Genomic DNA, 17182 nt, shown 5'->3' with positions numbered 1-17182 from the left:
CTTGTGCCTATTTCGTAAAACATTTATAAAAACAGCGCATGTATTCTCAGTCCCAAAAATATATATAAAAGGGAGCAAATGAAACTCACAATACTGTATTTCGTAGTAAAAATACATATAACGTCATTTAATAAGTGCAAGGTTGGCCTCGGATTCACGAACGTATCAATATTGAGATTCAATATTGCAGGAAAGTACGTAGACGCAACGGATATGATAAACACTAGATTGACCTCACGAGCATACCCATTAACCATACCCATCACCTCCATAGCTATAACCCATAATTTCCTTAGCTTCGACTCATTCAAAAAAAACTATTTTGAAATCACTCGGACAGCACTCCGTCGTAATATTTTATGTATACTAATAATATCTTGAAATAATACAGAGTAAATATATATATATATATATATATATATATATATATATATATATATATATATATATATATATATATATATATATATATATATATATATATATATATATATATATATATATATATATATATATATAAATCAATTGAGAGAGTTTAGATAAATATATTTTCAAGTTTCTATGAAATAATGAAACCTATTGAATTCTATTTATAATAGATTTTTGAATTAAAAAAAAAGTGAATTATTAAAGTATGAATTATTAAAGTGAATTATTAAAGTATGAATTATTAAAGTGAATTATTAAAGTATGAATTATTAAAGTATGAATTATTATAGTGAATTATTAAAGTATGAATTATTAAAGTGAATTATTAAAGTTAAAGTAAAGTAAAAGTAAAGTAAAGGTAAAGTTAAAGTATAGTAAAAGTATAAAAAACTATGTATGTATAATACGCGTATAAATATATATAATATTAATTTAAATCGTTATATATATTTAATGAAATAAAATATAAATATCGTTATATTTATTATACTGGTTAAGTAATGAGTTGTCAAAAGTGATTCTAGATATCTATAAAAGTTATATACGTTTTAATAATAAAGTTCTTTTTAAACTAAAAACGTCTTTGTACGTTTGAAAATAGATTAATAGAATATTATGAAAACCAATTCTCCACTAACTTTTGTCTAACTTTCGTAAATGACACTTTTTGTTTTTATTTATAAATAGCTTTACAAATTATTCTGAATATCGTTAAGAGGAATAGATTTTCTCAAATCATAGTGGACCTCTCAACAGAGACTTGTAATCATAATTTAATGTTTCTGATAATTCAATCATTTAATATATATTTTTTTCGTCGAAAATCATATTAAAACAAATACGTTCGTGTAAAGTATTATACGTTTAATACTTTATTAATATTCTCAAGTTATACTATATATATACATACATATACATATCTATTTATATATAACGGTTCGTGAATCGTCGGAATTTGGTCGAGGTTATAATGAATGTATGAACACAGTTTAAAATTCTTGAGATTTAACTTAACAAACTTTGCTTATCGTGTCGGAATAATATAAAGATTAAAGTTTAAATTTGGTCGGAAATTTCCGGGTCGTCACAACGTGTGTTACCAAAAAGTGGCGGAATACGAGTTCGTATGATGAAGGTTGGGTACCATTAAAAAGTTTGCCTAAGAATGATTCAAGTATAATGCACAAGTAGTCAAGTAAGTGCTATCTATAGCAATGTATGTCAGAATGCAATGGCTAACTATCCGGTTGTAGTCTAGATTCACTAATGCGTCCCAACGACTCTGTCAGACACACTAATGCACATCCTAGTTCCCTACAACCAACGCTCTGATACCATCTGTGGCGACCCGACCAAAATCGTCATTGACGGCGTCGCTAACTGAGGTCCCGAAACGTGGTCGTAGTCCCTATATGAGACTCGTTTGACCAAAATTATGTCGCATTCATTTGAAACGTACAAGACTTGCAAAGTTTAGTTTACAAACAATTCGACAACAAGTTTAAGATTACAAAAATTGTAAAGTATAAATGACATAACTTGCGACATAATATAAGTTGAAAATCACAGTTGCTATAAATAGCGTAAGTATGTAAACAATATGTTTGAATCTAAAGGTGCTATCACTAGCGTATGTATGTATGTATGTTTGACCCCAAGCAAGAAATCAGAGTGTATGCATGTATGCTCGACTCCAAGCAAGTATGAGTGTACGCGGAAGCATGTATCAAATAGCCAAGTATGAACCTGAGAAACATATAGAAAACTGTCAACGAAAAACGTTGGTGAAATCATAGGTGTTTGTAATAAACGTTGTTTTTGAACCACAAGATTTAGTATTCCCATAACGTTGATTATCATAATCGTTTGCATTCCAAAAGTATTGTTCGCGAGCACCTAATTATCAAGACTTAATGTTTCCTTCCATAGAACCCCATCACAATAGTGTTAGAACATACACTGTTTCTCGAAAATATATTTCATCCGTAGACGGTAGCGAACCGTTCGTAATGAGGGTTTTTCAAACCCGTATGGCCACACAATATAAGTTCTTGCTTACACCCTGCAAGTGTAACTAATGATAATCGAATTGAGGATTTTTGTTCTAACTCGCTGTGGAATGTTTGTTTTCCTTGTACTTGTGTCCAAAGTATAAAAGTAAGTAGTACAAAATGTAACAAAGTATATGTTTCTCAGCCCACAATTTAAAAGTATAAAAAGTTGTTGAAAAGGTGGGACTATGATCTCACCTCGAGTGCACGAGTATAAAGTACTTCACAAGTAAACGTGTGCATGATAGTTGCTTAGCCTTGACCTAAACAAGTAAGTTGTATCAATTAACCGGTTACGACACAAGGTCGGGCGAAATGTGTTCAATTAGTCCTATGGCTCGTTACGACTCGAAAAGTATAGCATGTGAATCACGTTGTCAAGTTTCATGCAAGAATCAAGTATAAAAGAAAGACTAGAACGATTGCATAAGTGTTTAGTTAAGTTTGACTAAAAGTTAAAATTGGTCAAAGTCAAAGTCAACGGGGTCGGGTCGGGTATCCGACAATTTTTCTAAGTTATATAATCATATATGAGCATGTTGGCCAAGTTTCATGTTAATCGGAGGTCCGTAGCATATCAAACATTTTACGTCAAATGACCAAGCAAAACAGCCCATTTTAGTGTATCTGGACGGTGTCCCAAAATCAGGACGGCGTCCCAATATGAAGAGTGGGACGGCGTCCCAAAAGTCAGGACGGCGTCCCAATTGGCATCCAGGGTCTGTTTGCTGAATTCCTCAAATGGACGAACCAAAACACAAACAATCACATTTTATGATCCGCAAACAATTAGAACATGTATTTTATATCATCGGAAAGCTATTTCAACAAGGAATACAACTAACCACATATCATTAATCAAAATCATCATTTAAGACAACAGAAACCTCGTTGAATGGTCGTTAAGCGTTCAAAATCAAAGTTTAGGTTCATCAAATGCATTTCAAGTTCCGGGAATCCAATTTATACATATGATATGCCGTTTTGAAGGTAATCAAACATGTAATACAACTAAACACTTATTAATAACATTAACGAGCATTCAACGCATCAAAAGTTCATTTTAAAGCTATCAAACCCTAACCAAAAGTTCACAAAATCAATAATCACGTTTATGAAGTTTCTTAAATCAATCTATACATCAACATGAAGCTAATGATGCTAGTAACACTTTTAAAACATGAAATTTAACAATCTAACACATTTGATCATCCAAAATCAAAGATTAAGCATACACTTTTCATTTTCAAGCTAGTTACACCAAAACATCAAGATCGAGCATACAAATCATATATTCATGTTATACACGAGCCATAGACACTAACTAACAACATTTCAAGTCAAAAACACGAATTTAAAGAAATCTGGAGTTTTAGAAATGTTACCCAAAATCAATGAAGTTAGTATCAAATCGTAGAGGATGATGAGAGGATCAAGAATATGTAGTTTGTTTTGATGTTTGCTTGCTAAATCGAAATTAGATGATGAATCTTTTGTTTGAAGGTTGAGAGAAAAGATGGAAGTAATGAAGATGGTGGAGATGAAAATGAATGGAGGAGGATGGAGTTGACTAGTTGACCTAGTCAACTAGTTTGGCTCTTTGGCGAGTTTAGTCCCTCAAGTTTGTAGTCGGGTGCGGGAATTAACCGATCGAATATTTTTAAAATGCAAGTTAACGAGAGATGTTGTAATCGAGTAACGGGATTATCAAGAACATTAGTTAACGAAGTGTACGAATATAGGTGACGAAAGATGTTATTAAAAAAAAAGACGGCGTTAAAATAAATTTAACGGAAAAACGCGGGATGTTACATCGCGGCTGTACATAACACTTTCCACGTCTCGAATTTGAAGAAATGTTTTGCTAAAGAAGATCTCACTATTCCGTTAGATGAAATCCAAATCAACGAAAAACTTTAATTCATCGAAGAACCCGTCGAAATAATGGATTGTGAGGTTAAAAGACTTAAGCAAAACAAGATACCAATTGTTAAGGTTCGATGGAATGCTCGTAGAGGACCCGAGTTCACCTGGGAGCGTGAAGATCAGATGAAGAAGAAATACCCGCATCTATTTCCAGAAGATTCGTCAACACCTTCAACAGCTTAAAATTTCGGGACGAAATTTATTTAACGGGTAGGTACTGTAGTGACCCGAACTTTTCCATGTTTATATATATTAATTGAGATTGATATTTACATGATTAAATGTTTCCAACATGTTAAGCAATCAAACTTGTTAAGACTTGATTAATTGAAATAGGTTTCATATAGACAATTAACTGAAATGTCCCGTTCTTATTGATTAAAAACGTTCCATATTAATTGATTTCGTTGCGAGGTTTTGACCTCTATATGAGACGTTTTTCAAAGACTGCATTCATTTTTAAAACAAACCATAACCTTTATTTCATAAATAAAGGTTTAAAAAGCTTTACGTAGATTATCAAATAATGATAATCTAAAATATCCTGTTTACACACGACCATTACATAATGGTTTACAATACAAATATGTTACAACAAAATAAGTTTCTTGAATGCAGTTTTTACATAATATCATACAAGCATGGACTCCAAATCTCGTCCTTATTTAAGTATGCGACAGCAGAAGCTCTTAATAATCACCTGAGAATAAACATGCTTAAAACATCAATAAAAATGTTGGTGAGTTATAGGTTTAACCTATATATATCAAATCATAATAATAGACCACAAGATTTCATATTTCAATACACATCCCATACATAGAGATAAAAAGCATTCATATGATGAACACCTGGTAACCGACATTAACAAGATGCATATATAAGAATATCCCCATCATTCCGGGACACCCTTCGGATATGATATAAATTTCGAAGTACTAAAGCATCCGGTACTTTGGATGGGGCTTGTTGGGCCCGATAGATCTATCTTTAGGATTCGCGTCAATTAGGGTGTCTGTTCCCTAATTCTTAGATTACCAGACTTAATAAAAAGGGGCATATTCGATTTCGATAATTCAACCATAGAATGTAGTTTCACGTACTTGTGTCTATTTTGTAAATCATTTATAAAACCTGCATGTATTCTCATCCCAAAAATATTAGATTTTAAAAGTGGGACTATAACTCACTTTCACAGATTTTTACTTCGTCGGGAAGTAAGACTTGGCCACTGGTTGATTCACGAACCTATAACAATATATACATATATATCAAAGTATGTTCAAAATATATTTACAACACTTTTAATATATTTTGATGTTTTAAGTTTATTAAGTCAGCTGTCCTCGTTAGTAACCTACAACTAGTTGTCCACAGTTAGATGTACAGAAATAAATCGATAAATATTATCTTGAATCAATCCACAACCCAGTGTATACGTATCTCAGTATTGATCACAACTCAAACTATATATATTTTCGAATCAACCTCAACCCTGTATAGCTAACTCCAACATTCACATATAGAGTGTCTATGGTTGTTCCGAAATATATATAGATGTGTCGACATGATAGGTCGAAACATTGTATACGTGTATATGGTATCTCAAGATTACATAATATACAATACAAGTTGATTAAGTTATGGTTGGAATAGATTTGTTACCAATTTTCACGTAGCTAAAATGAGAAAAATTATCCAATCTTGTTTTACCCATAACTTCTTCATTTTAAATCCGTTTTGAGTGAATCAAATTGCTATGGTTTCATATTGAACTCTATTTTATGAATCTAAACAGAAAAAGTATAGGTTTATAGTCGGAAAAATAAGTTACAAGTCATTTTTGTAAAGGTAGTCATTTCAGTCGAAAGAACGACGTCTAAATGACCATTTTAGAAAACATACTTCCACTTTGAGTTTAACCATAATTTTTGGATATAGTTTCATGTTCATAATAAAAATCATTTTCTCAGAATAACAACTTTTAAATCAAAGTTTATCATAGTTTTTAATTAACTAACCCAAAACAGCCCGCGGTGTTACTACGACGGCGTAAATCCGGTTTTACGGTGTTTTTCGTGTTTCCAGATTTTAAATCATTAAGTTAGCATATCATATAGATATAGAACATGTGTTTAGTTGATTTTAAAAGTCAAGTTAGAAGGATTAACTTTTGTTTGCGAACAAGTTTAGAATTAACTAAACTATGTTCTAGTGATTACAAGTTTAAACCTTCGAATAAGATAGCTTTATATGTATGAATCGAATGATGTTATGAACATCATTACTACCTTAAGTTCCTTGGATAAACCTACTGGAAAATAGAAAAATGGATCTAGCTTCAACGGATCCTTGGATGGCTCGAAGTTCTTGAAGCAGAATCATGACACGAAAACAAGTTCAAGTAAGATCATCACTTGAAATAAGATTGTTATAGTTATAGAAATTGAACCAAAGTTTGAATATGATTATTACCTTGTATTAGAATGATAACCTACTGTAAGAAACAAAGATTTCTTGAGGTTGGATGATCACCTTACAAGATTGGAAGTGAGCTAGCAAACTTGAAAGTATTCTTGATTTTATGTAACTAGAACTTGTAGAATATATGAAGAACACTTAGAACTTGAAGATAGAACTTGAGAGAGATTAATTAGATGAAGAAAATTGAAGAATGAAAGTGTTTGTAGATGTTTTTGGTCATTGGTGTATGGATTAGATATAAAGGATATGTAATTTTGTTTTCATGTAAATAAGTCATGAATGATTACTCATATTTTTGTAATTTTATGAGATATTTCATGCTAGTTGCCAAATGATGGTTCTCACATGTGTTAGGTGACTCACATGGGCTGCTAAGAGCTGATCATTGGAGTGTATATACCAATAGTACATACATCTAAAAGCTGTGTATTGTACGAGTACGAATACGGGTGCATACGAGTAGAATTGTTGATGAAACTGAACGAGGATGTAATTGTAAGCATTTTTGTTAAGTAGAAGTATTTTGATAACTGTATTTAAGTCTTTCAAAAGTGTATAAATACATATTAAAACACTACATGTATATATATTTTAACTGAGTCGTTAAGTCATCGTTAGTCGTTACATGTAAGTGTTGTTTTGAAACCTTTAGGTTAACGATCTTGTTAAATGTTGTTAACCCAATGTTTATAATATCAAATAAGATTTTAAATTATTATATTATCATGATATTATCATGTATGAATATCTCTTAATATGATATATATACATTAAATGTCTTTACAACGATAATCGTTACATATATGTCTCGTTTAAAAATCATTAAGTTAGTAGTCTTGTTTTTACATATGTAGTTCATTGTTAATATACTTAATGATATGTTTACTTATCATATTATCATGTTAACTATATATATATCCATATATATGTCATCATATAGTTTTTACAAGTTTTTAACGTTCGTGAATCACCGGTCAACTTGGGTGGTCAATTGTCTATATGAAACATATTTCAATTAATCAAGTCTTAACAAGTTTGATTGCTTAACATGTTGGAAACATTTAATCATGTAAATATCAATCTCAATTAATATATATAAACATGGAAAAGTCCGGGTCAATACAGTACCTACCCGTTAAATAAATTTCGTCCCGAAATTTTAAGCTGTTGAAGGTGTTGACGAATCTTCTGGAAATAGATGCGGGTATTTCTTCTTCATCTGATCTTCACGCTCCCAGGTGAACTCGGGTCCTCTACGAGCATTCCATCGAACCTTAACAATTGGTATCTTGTTTTACTTAAGTCTTTTAACCTCACGATCCATTATTTCGACGGGTTCTTCGATGAATTGAAGTTTTTCGTTGATTTGGATTTCATCTAACGGGATAGTGAGATCTTCTTTAGCAAAACATTTCTTCAAATTCGAGACGTGGAAAGTGTTATGTACAGCCGCGAGTTGTTGAGGTAACTCAAGTCGGTAAGCTACTGGTCCGACACGATCAATAATCTTGAATGGTCCAATATACCTTGGATTTAATTTCCCTCGTTTACCAAATCGAACAACGCCTTTCCAAGGTGCAACTTTAAGTATGACCATCTCTCCAATTTCAAATTCTATATCTTTTCTTTTAATGTCAGCGTAGCTCTTTTGTCGACTTTGGGCGGTTTTCAACCGTTGTTGAATTTGGATGATCTTCTCGGTAGTTTCTTGTATAATCTCCGGACCCGTAATCTGTCTATCCCCCACTTCACTCCAACAAATCGGAGGCCTGCACTTTCTACCATAAAGTGCTTCAAACGGCGCCATCTCAATGCTTGAATGGTAGCTGTTGTTGTAGGAAAATTCTGCTAACGGTAGATGTCGATCCCAACTGTTTCCGAAATCAATAACACATGCTCGTAGCATGTCTTCAAGCGTTTGTATGGTCCTTTTGCTCTGCCCATCAGTTTGTGGATGATAGGCAGTACTCATGTCTAGACGAGTTCCTAATGCTTGCTGTAATGTCTGCCAGAATCTTGAAATAAATCTGCCATCCCTATCAGAGATAATAGAGATTGGTATTCCATGTCTGGAGACGACTTCCTTCAAATACAGTCGTGCTAACTTCTCCATCTTGTCATCTTCTCTTATTGGCAAGAAGTGTGCTGATTTGGTGAGACGATCAACTATTACCCAAATAGTATCAAAACCACTTGCAGTCCTTGGCAATTTAGTGATGAAATCCATGGTAATGTTTTCCCATTTCCATTCTGGGATTTCGGGTTGTTGAAGTAGACCTGATGGTTTCTGATGCTCAGCTTTGACCTTAGAACACGTCAAATATTCTCCTACGTATTTAGCAACATCGGCTTTCATACCCGGCCACCAAAAATGTTTCTTGAGATCCTTGTACATCTTCCCCGTTCCAGGATGTATTGAGTATCTGGTTTTATGAGCTTCTCTAAGTACCATTTCTCTCATATCTCCAAATTTTGGTACCCAAATCCTTTCAGCCCTATACCGGGTTCCGTCTTCCCGAATATTAAGATGCTTCTCCGATCCTTTGGGTATTTCATCCTTTAAATTTCCCTCTTTTAAAACTCCTTGTTGCGCCTCCTTTATTTGAGTAGTAAGGTTATTATGAATCATTATATTCATAGATTTTACTCGAATGGGTTCTCTGTCCTTCCTGCTCAAGGCATCGGCTACCACATTTGTCTTCCCCGGGTGGTAACGAATCTCAAAGTCGTAATCATTCAATAATTCAATCCACCTACGCTGCCTCATATTCAGTTGTTTCTGGTTAAATATGTGTTGAAGACTTTTGTGGTCGGTATATATAATACTTTTAACCCCATATAAGTAGTGCCTCCAAGTCTTTAATGCAAAAACAACCGCACCTAATTCCAAATCATGCGTCGTATAATTTTGTTCGTGAATCTTCAATTGTCTAGACGCATAAGCAATCACCTTCGTTCGTTGCATTAATACACAACCGAGACCTTGCTTTGATGCATCACAATAAATCACAAAATCATCATTCCCTTCAGGCAATGACAATATAGGTGCCGTAGTTAGCTTTTTCTTCAATAACTGAAACGCTTTCTCTTGTTCATCATTCCATTCAAATTTCTTCCCTTTATGCGTTAATGCAGTCAAGGGTTTTGCTATTCTGGAAAAGTCTTGGATGAACCTTCTGTAGTAACCAGCTAGTCCTAAAAACTGGCGTATGTGTTTCGGAGTTTTCGGGGTTTCCCACTTTTCAACAGTTTCTATCTTTGCCGGATCCACCTTAATACCTTCTTTGTTCACTATGTGACCGAGGAATTGAACTTCTTCCAACCAAAATGCACACTTTGAAAACTTAGCGTACAATTCTTCCTTCCTCAATACTTCTAACACCTTTCTCAAATGTTCACCGTGTTCTTGGTCATTCTTTGAGTAAATAAGTATGTCATCAATGAAAACAATGACAAACTTGTCAAGGTATGGTCCACACACTCGGTTCATAAGGTCCATGAACACAGTTGGTGCATTAGTTAAACCAAACGGCATGACCATAAACTCGTAATGACCGTAACGTGTTCTGAAAGCAGTCTTTGGAATATCATCTTCTTTCACCCGCATTTGATGATACCCGGAACGTAAGTCAATCTTTGAATAAACCGACGAGCCTTGTAGTTGATCAAATAAGTCGTCGATTCTCGGTAGTGGGTAGCGGTTCTTGATGGTAAGTTTGTTCAACTCTCGGTAGTCGATACACAACCTGAATGTACCATCTTTCTTCTTGACAAACAAAACAGGAGCTCCCCACGGTGATGTGCTTGGTCGAATGAAACCACGCTCTAAAAGTTCTTGTAGTTGGCTTTGCAGTTCTTTCATCTCGCTGGGTGCGAGTCTGTAAGGAGCACGAGCTATTGGTGCAGCTCCTGGTACAAGATCTATTTGAAATTCAACAGATCGATGTGGAGGTAGTCCCGGTAATTCTTTCGGAAATACATCGGGAAATTCTTTTGCGACGGGAACATCATTGATGCTCTTTTCTTCAGTTTGTACTTTCTCGACATGTGCTAGAACAGCATAACAACCTTTTCTTATTAGTTTTTGTGCCTTCAAATTACTAATAAGATGTAGCTTCATGTTGCCCTTTTCTCCGTACACCATTAAGGGTTTTCCTTTTTCTCGTATAATGCGAATTGCATTTTTGTAACAAACGATCTCCGCTTTTACTTCTTTCAACCAGTCCATACCGATTATCACATCAAAACTCCCTAACTCTACTGGTATCAAATCAATCTTAAATGTTTCGCTAACCAGTTTAATTTCTCGATTCCGACATATATTATCTGCTGAAATTAATTTACCATTTGCTAATTCGAGTAAAAATTTACTATCCAAAGGCGTCAATGGACAACTTAATTTAGCACAAAAATCTCTACTCATATAGCTTCTATCCGCATCCGAATCAAATAAAACGTAAGCAGATTTATTGTCAATAAGAAACGTACCCGTAACAAGCTCCGGGTCTTCCTGTGCCTCTGCCGCATTAATATTGAAAACTCTTCCGCGGCCTTGTCCATTCGTGTTCTCCTGGTTCGGGAAATTTCTAATAATGTGGCCCGGTTTTCCAAGACATTCTTGGAACGTTCTTTGAATGTCTTACAAACTGATCTCGCCTTAAATAGTTGTGCCGAGGAATTCTGGCCGACTCTAGACAAGATTTCATCGATCATGTCTCCGGGTAGGTCTCTTAAAATATTGGGTTGTCTATCCATTTTGTGTTTTTATACTGTAAAATAGACAAGAGTTAGATTCATAAAAAAAATACTTATTAATACAAGCAATTTTTACATATATCATAAAGCATAAGCACACTATATTACATATATTACACCACACGAATACAACTATCTTATTCCGACTCGCTTGTTTCTTCTTCTTCGGTTTTGGTTCGTTTTGCCAAGTTTCTAGGGATATATGATGTTCTCCTAATACGAGCCGTCGTTATCCACATTGGTTTAGAAAAACCTGGTGGTTTAGAGGTTCCCGGGTCATTGTTACAACTTAAGGACTTCGGGGGTTGACGATACATATAAAGTTCATCGGGGTTGGAATTAGATTTCTCTATTTTTATGCCCTTTCCCTTATTATTTTCTTTTGCCTTTTTAAATTCAGTTGGGGTAATTTCTATAACATCATCGGAATTCTCGTCGGAATCCGATTCATCGGAGAATTGGTAATCCTCCCAATATTTTGCTTCCTTGGCGGAAACACCATTGACCATAACTAACCTTGATCGGTTGGTTGAGGATTTTCTTTTACTTAACCGTTTTATTATTTCCCCCACCGGTTCTATTTCTTCATCCGGTTCCGATTCTTCTTCCGGTTCCGATTCTTCTTCCGGTTCCGACTCTTCTTCCGGTTCCTCTTCGGGAACTTGTGAATCAGTCCACGAATCATTCCAATTTACATTTGACCCTTCATTATTATTAGGTGGGTTAATGGAACTTGTTCTAGAGGTAGACATCTATCACATAATATCAAACGCGTTAAGAGATTAATATATCACATCATATTCACATGTTAAAAATATATAGTTTCCAACAAAATTTGTTAAGCAATCATTTTTCAAGTAAACACGGTCGAAGTCCAGACTCACTAATGCATCCTAACAAACTAGATAAGACACACTAATGCAAAATTCTGGTTCTCTAAGACCAACGCTCGGATACCAACTGAAATGTCCCGTTCTTATTGATTAAAAACGTTCCATATTAATTGATTTCGTTGCGAGGTTTTGACCTCTATATGAGACGTTTTTCAAAGACTGCATTCATTTTTAAAACAAACCATAACCTTTATTTCATAAATAAAGGTTTAAAAAGCTTTACTTAGATTATCAAATAATGATAATCTAAAATATCCTGTTTACACACGACCATTACATAATGGTTTACAATACAAATATGTTACAACAAAATAAGTTTCTTGAATGCAGTTTTTACATAATATCATACAAGCATGGACTCCAAATCTCGTCCTTATTTAAGTATGCGACAGCAGAAGCTCTTAATAATCACCTGAGAATAAACATGCTTAAAACGTCAACAAAAATGTTGGTGAGTTATAGGTTTAACCTATATATATCAAATCATAATAATAGACCACAAGATTTCATATTTCAATACACATCCCATACATAGAGATAAAAATCATTCATATGATGAACACCTGGTAACCGACATTAACAAGATGCATATATAAGAATATCCCCATCATTCCGGGACACCCTTCGGATATGATATAAATTTCAAAGTACTAAAGCATCCGGTACTTTGGATGGGGCTTGTTGGGCCCGATAGATCTATCTTTAGGATTCGCGTCAATTAGGGTGTCTGTTCCCTATTTCTTAGATTACCAGACTTAATAAAAAGGGGCATATTCGATTTCGATAATTCAACCATAGAATGTAGTTTCACGTACTTGTGTCTATTTTGTAAATCATTTATAAAACCTGCATGTATTCTCATCCCAAAAATATTAGATTTTAAAAGTGGGACTATAACTCACTTTCACAGATTTTTACTTCGTCGGGAAGTAAGACTTGGCCACTGGTTGATTCACGAACCTATAACAATATATACATATATATCAAAGTATGTTCAAAATATATTTACAACACTTTTAATATATTTTGATGTTTTAAGTTTATTAAGTCAGCTGTCCTCGTTAGTAACCTACAACTAGTTGTCCACAGTTAGATGTACAGAAATAAATCGATAAATATTATCTTGAATCAATCCACGACCCAGTGTATACGTATCTCAGTATTGATCACAACTCAAACTATATATATTTTGGAATCAACCTCAACCCTGTATAGCTAACTCCAACATTCACATATAGAGTGTCTATGGTTGTTCAGAAATATATATAGATGTGTCGACATGATAGGTCGAAACATTGTATACGTGTATATGGTATCTCAAGATTACATAATATACAATACAAGTTGATTAAGTTATGGTTGGAATAGATTTGTTACCAATTTTCACGTAGCTAAAATGAGAAAAATTATCCAATCTTGTTTTACCCATAACTTCTTCATTTTAAATCCGTTTTGAGTGAATCAAATTGCTATGGTTTCATATTGAACTCTATTTTATGAATCTAAACAGAAAAAGTATAGGTTTATAGTCGGAAAAATAAGTTACAAGTCATTTTTGTAAAGGTAGTCATTTCAGTCGAAAGAACGACGTCTAGATGACCATTTTAGAAAACATACTTCCACTTTGAGTTTAACCATAATTTTTGGATATAGTTTCATGTTCATAATAAAAATCATTTTCTCAGAATAACAACTTTTAAATCAAAGTTTATCATAGTTTTTAATTAACTAACCCAAAACAGCCCGCGGTGTTACTACGACGGCGTAAATCCGGTTTTACGGTGTTTTTCGTGTTTCCAGATTTTAAATCATTAAGTTAGCATATCATATAGATATAGAACATGTGTTTAGTTGATTTTAAAAGTCAAGTTAGAAGGATTAACTTTTGTTTGCGAACAAGTTTAGAATTAACTAAACTATGTTCTAGTGATTACAAGTTTAAACCTTCGAATAAGATAGCTTTATATGTATGAATCGAATGATGTTATGAACATCATTACTACCTTAAGTTCCTTGGATAAACCTACTGGAAAATAGAAAAATGGATCTAGCTTCAACGGATCCTTGGATGGCTCGAAGTTCTTGAAGCAGAATCATGACACGAAAACAAGTTCAAGTAAGATCATCACTTGAAATAAGATTGTTATAGTTATAGAAATTGAACCAAAGTTTGAATATGATTATTACCTTGTATTATAATGATATCCTACTGTAAGAAACAAAGATTTCTTGAGGTTGGATGATCACCTTACAAGATTGGAAGTGAGCTAGCAAACTTGAAAGTATTCTTGATTTTATGTAACTAGAACTTGTAGAATATATGAAGAACACTTAGAACTTGAAGATAGAACTTGAGAGAGATTAATTAGATGAAGAAAATTGAAGAATGAAAGTGTTTGTAGGTGTTGTTGGTCGTTGGTGTATGGATTAGATATAAAGGATATGTAATTTTGTTTTCATGTAAATAAGTCATGAATGATTACTCATATTTTTGTAATTTTATGAGATATTTCATGCTAGTTGCCAAATGATGGTTCCCCCATGTGTTAGGTGACTCATATGGGCTGCTAAGAGCTGATCATTGGAGTGTATATACCAATAGTACATACATCTAAAAGCTGTGTATTGTACGAGTACGAATACGGGTGCATACGAGTAGAATTGTTGATGAAACTGAACGAGGATGTAATTGTAAGCATTTTTGTTAAGTAGAAGTATTTTGATAAGTGTATTGAAGTCTTTCAAAAGTGTATAAATACATATTAAAACACTACATGTATATATATTTTAACTGAGTCGTTAAGTCATCGTTAGTCGTTACATGTAAGTGTTGTTTTGAAACCTTTAGGTTAACGATCTTGTTAAATGTTGTTAACCCAATGTTTATAATATCAAATTAGATTTTAAATTATTATATTATCATGATATTATCATGTATGAATATCTCTTAATATGATATATATACATTAAATGTCTTTACAACGATAATCGTTACATATATGTCTCGTTTAAAAATCATTAAGTTAGTAGTCTTGTTTTTACATATGTAGTTCATTGTTAATATACTTAATGATATGTTTACTTATCATATTATCATGTTAACTATATATATATCCATATATATGTCATCATATAGTTTTTACAAGTTTTTAACGTTCGTGAATCACCGGTCAACTTGGGTGGTCAATTGTCTATATGAAACATATTTCAATTAATCAAGTCTTAACAAGTTTGATTGCTTAACATGTTGGAAACATTTAATCATGTAAATATCAATCTCAATTAATATATATAAACATGGAAAAGTCCGGGTTACTACATTGACCACCCAAGTTGACCGGTGATTCACGAACGTTAAAACTTGTAAAAACTATATGATGACATATATATGGTTATATATATAGTTAACATGATATTATGATAAGTAAACATATCATTAAGTATATTAACAATGAACTACATATGTAAAAACAAGACTACTAACTTAATGATTTTGAAACGAGACATATATGTAACGATTATCGTTGTAACGACATTTAATGTATATATCATATTAAGAGATATTCGTACATCATAATATCATGATAATATAATAATTTAAAATCTCTTTTGATATTATAAACATTGGGTTAACAACATTTAACAAGATCGTTAACCTAAAGGTTTCAAAACAACATTTACATGTAACGACTAACGATGACTTAACGACTCAGTTAAAATGTATATACATGTAGTGTTTTAATATGTATTCATACACTTTTGAAAGACTTCAAGACACTTATCAAAATACTTCTACTTAACAAAAATGCTTACAATTACATCCTCGTTCAGTTTCATCAACAATTCTACTCGTATGCACCCGTATTCGTACTCGTACAATACACAGCTTTTAGATGTATGTACTATTTGTATATACACTCCAATGATCAGCTCTTAGCAGCCCATGTGAGTCACCTAACACATGTGGGAACCATCATTTGGCAACTAGCATGAAATATCTCATAAAATTACAAAAATATGAGTAATCATTCATGACTTATTTACATGAAAACAAAATTACATATCCTTTATATCTAATCCATACACCAACGATCAAAAACACCTACAAACACTTTCATTCTTCAATTTTCTTCATCTAATTGATCTCTCTCAAGTTCTATCTTCAAGTTCTAAGTGTTCTTCATAAATTCCAAAAGTTCTAGTTTCATAAAATCAAGAATACTTTCAAGTTTGCTAGCTCACTTCCAATCTTGTAAGGTGATCATCCAACCTCAAAAAATCTTTGTTTCTTACAGTAGGTTATCATTCTAATACAAGGTAATAATCATATTCAAACTTTGGTTCAATTTCTATAACTATAACAATCTTATTTCAAGTGATGATCTTACTTGAACTTGTTTTCGTGTCATGATTTTGCTTCAAGAACTTCGAGCCATCCAAGGATCCATTGAAGCTAGATCCATTTTTCACTTTTCCAGTAGGTTTATCCAAGGAACTTAAGGTAGTAATGATGTTCATAACATGATTCGATTCATACATATAAAGCTATCTTATTCGAAGGTTTAAACTTGTAATCACTAGAACATAGTTTAGTTAATTCTAAACTTGTTCGCAAACAAAAGTTAATCCTTCTAACTTGACTTT

This window comes from Rutidosis leptorrhynchoides, chromosome 11 (assembly GCF_046630445.1).
Source record: "Rutidosis leptorrhynchoides isolate AG116_Rl617_1_P2 chromosome 11, CSIRO_AGI_Rlap_v1, whole genome shotgun sequence".
Taxonomy (NCBI): domain Eukaryota; kingdom Viridiplantae; phylum Streptophyta; class Magnoliopsida; order Asterales; family Asteraceae; genus Rutidosis; species Rutidosis leptorrhynchoides.
This window is presented reverse-complemented; position numbering follows the sequence as displayed.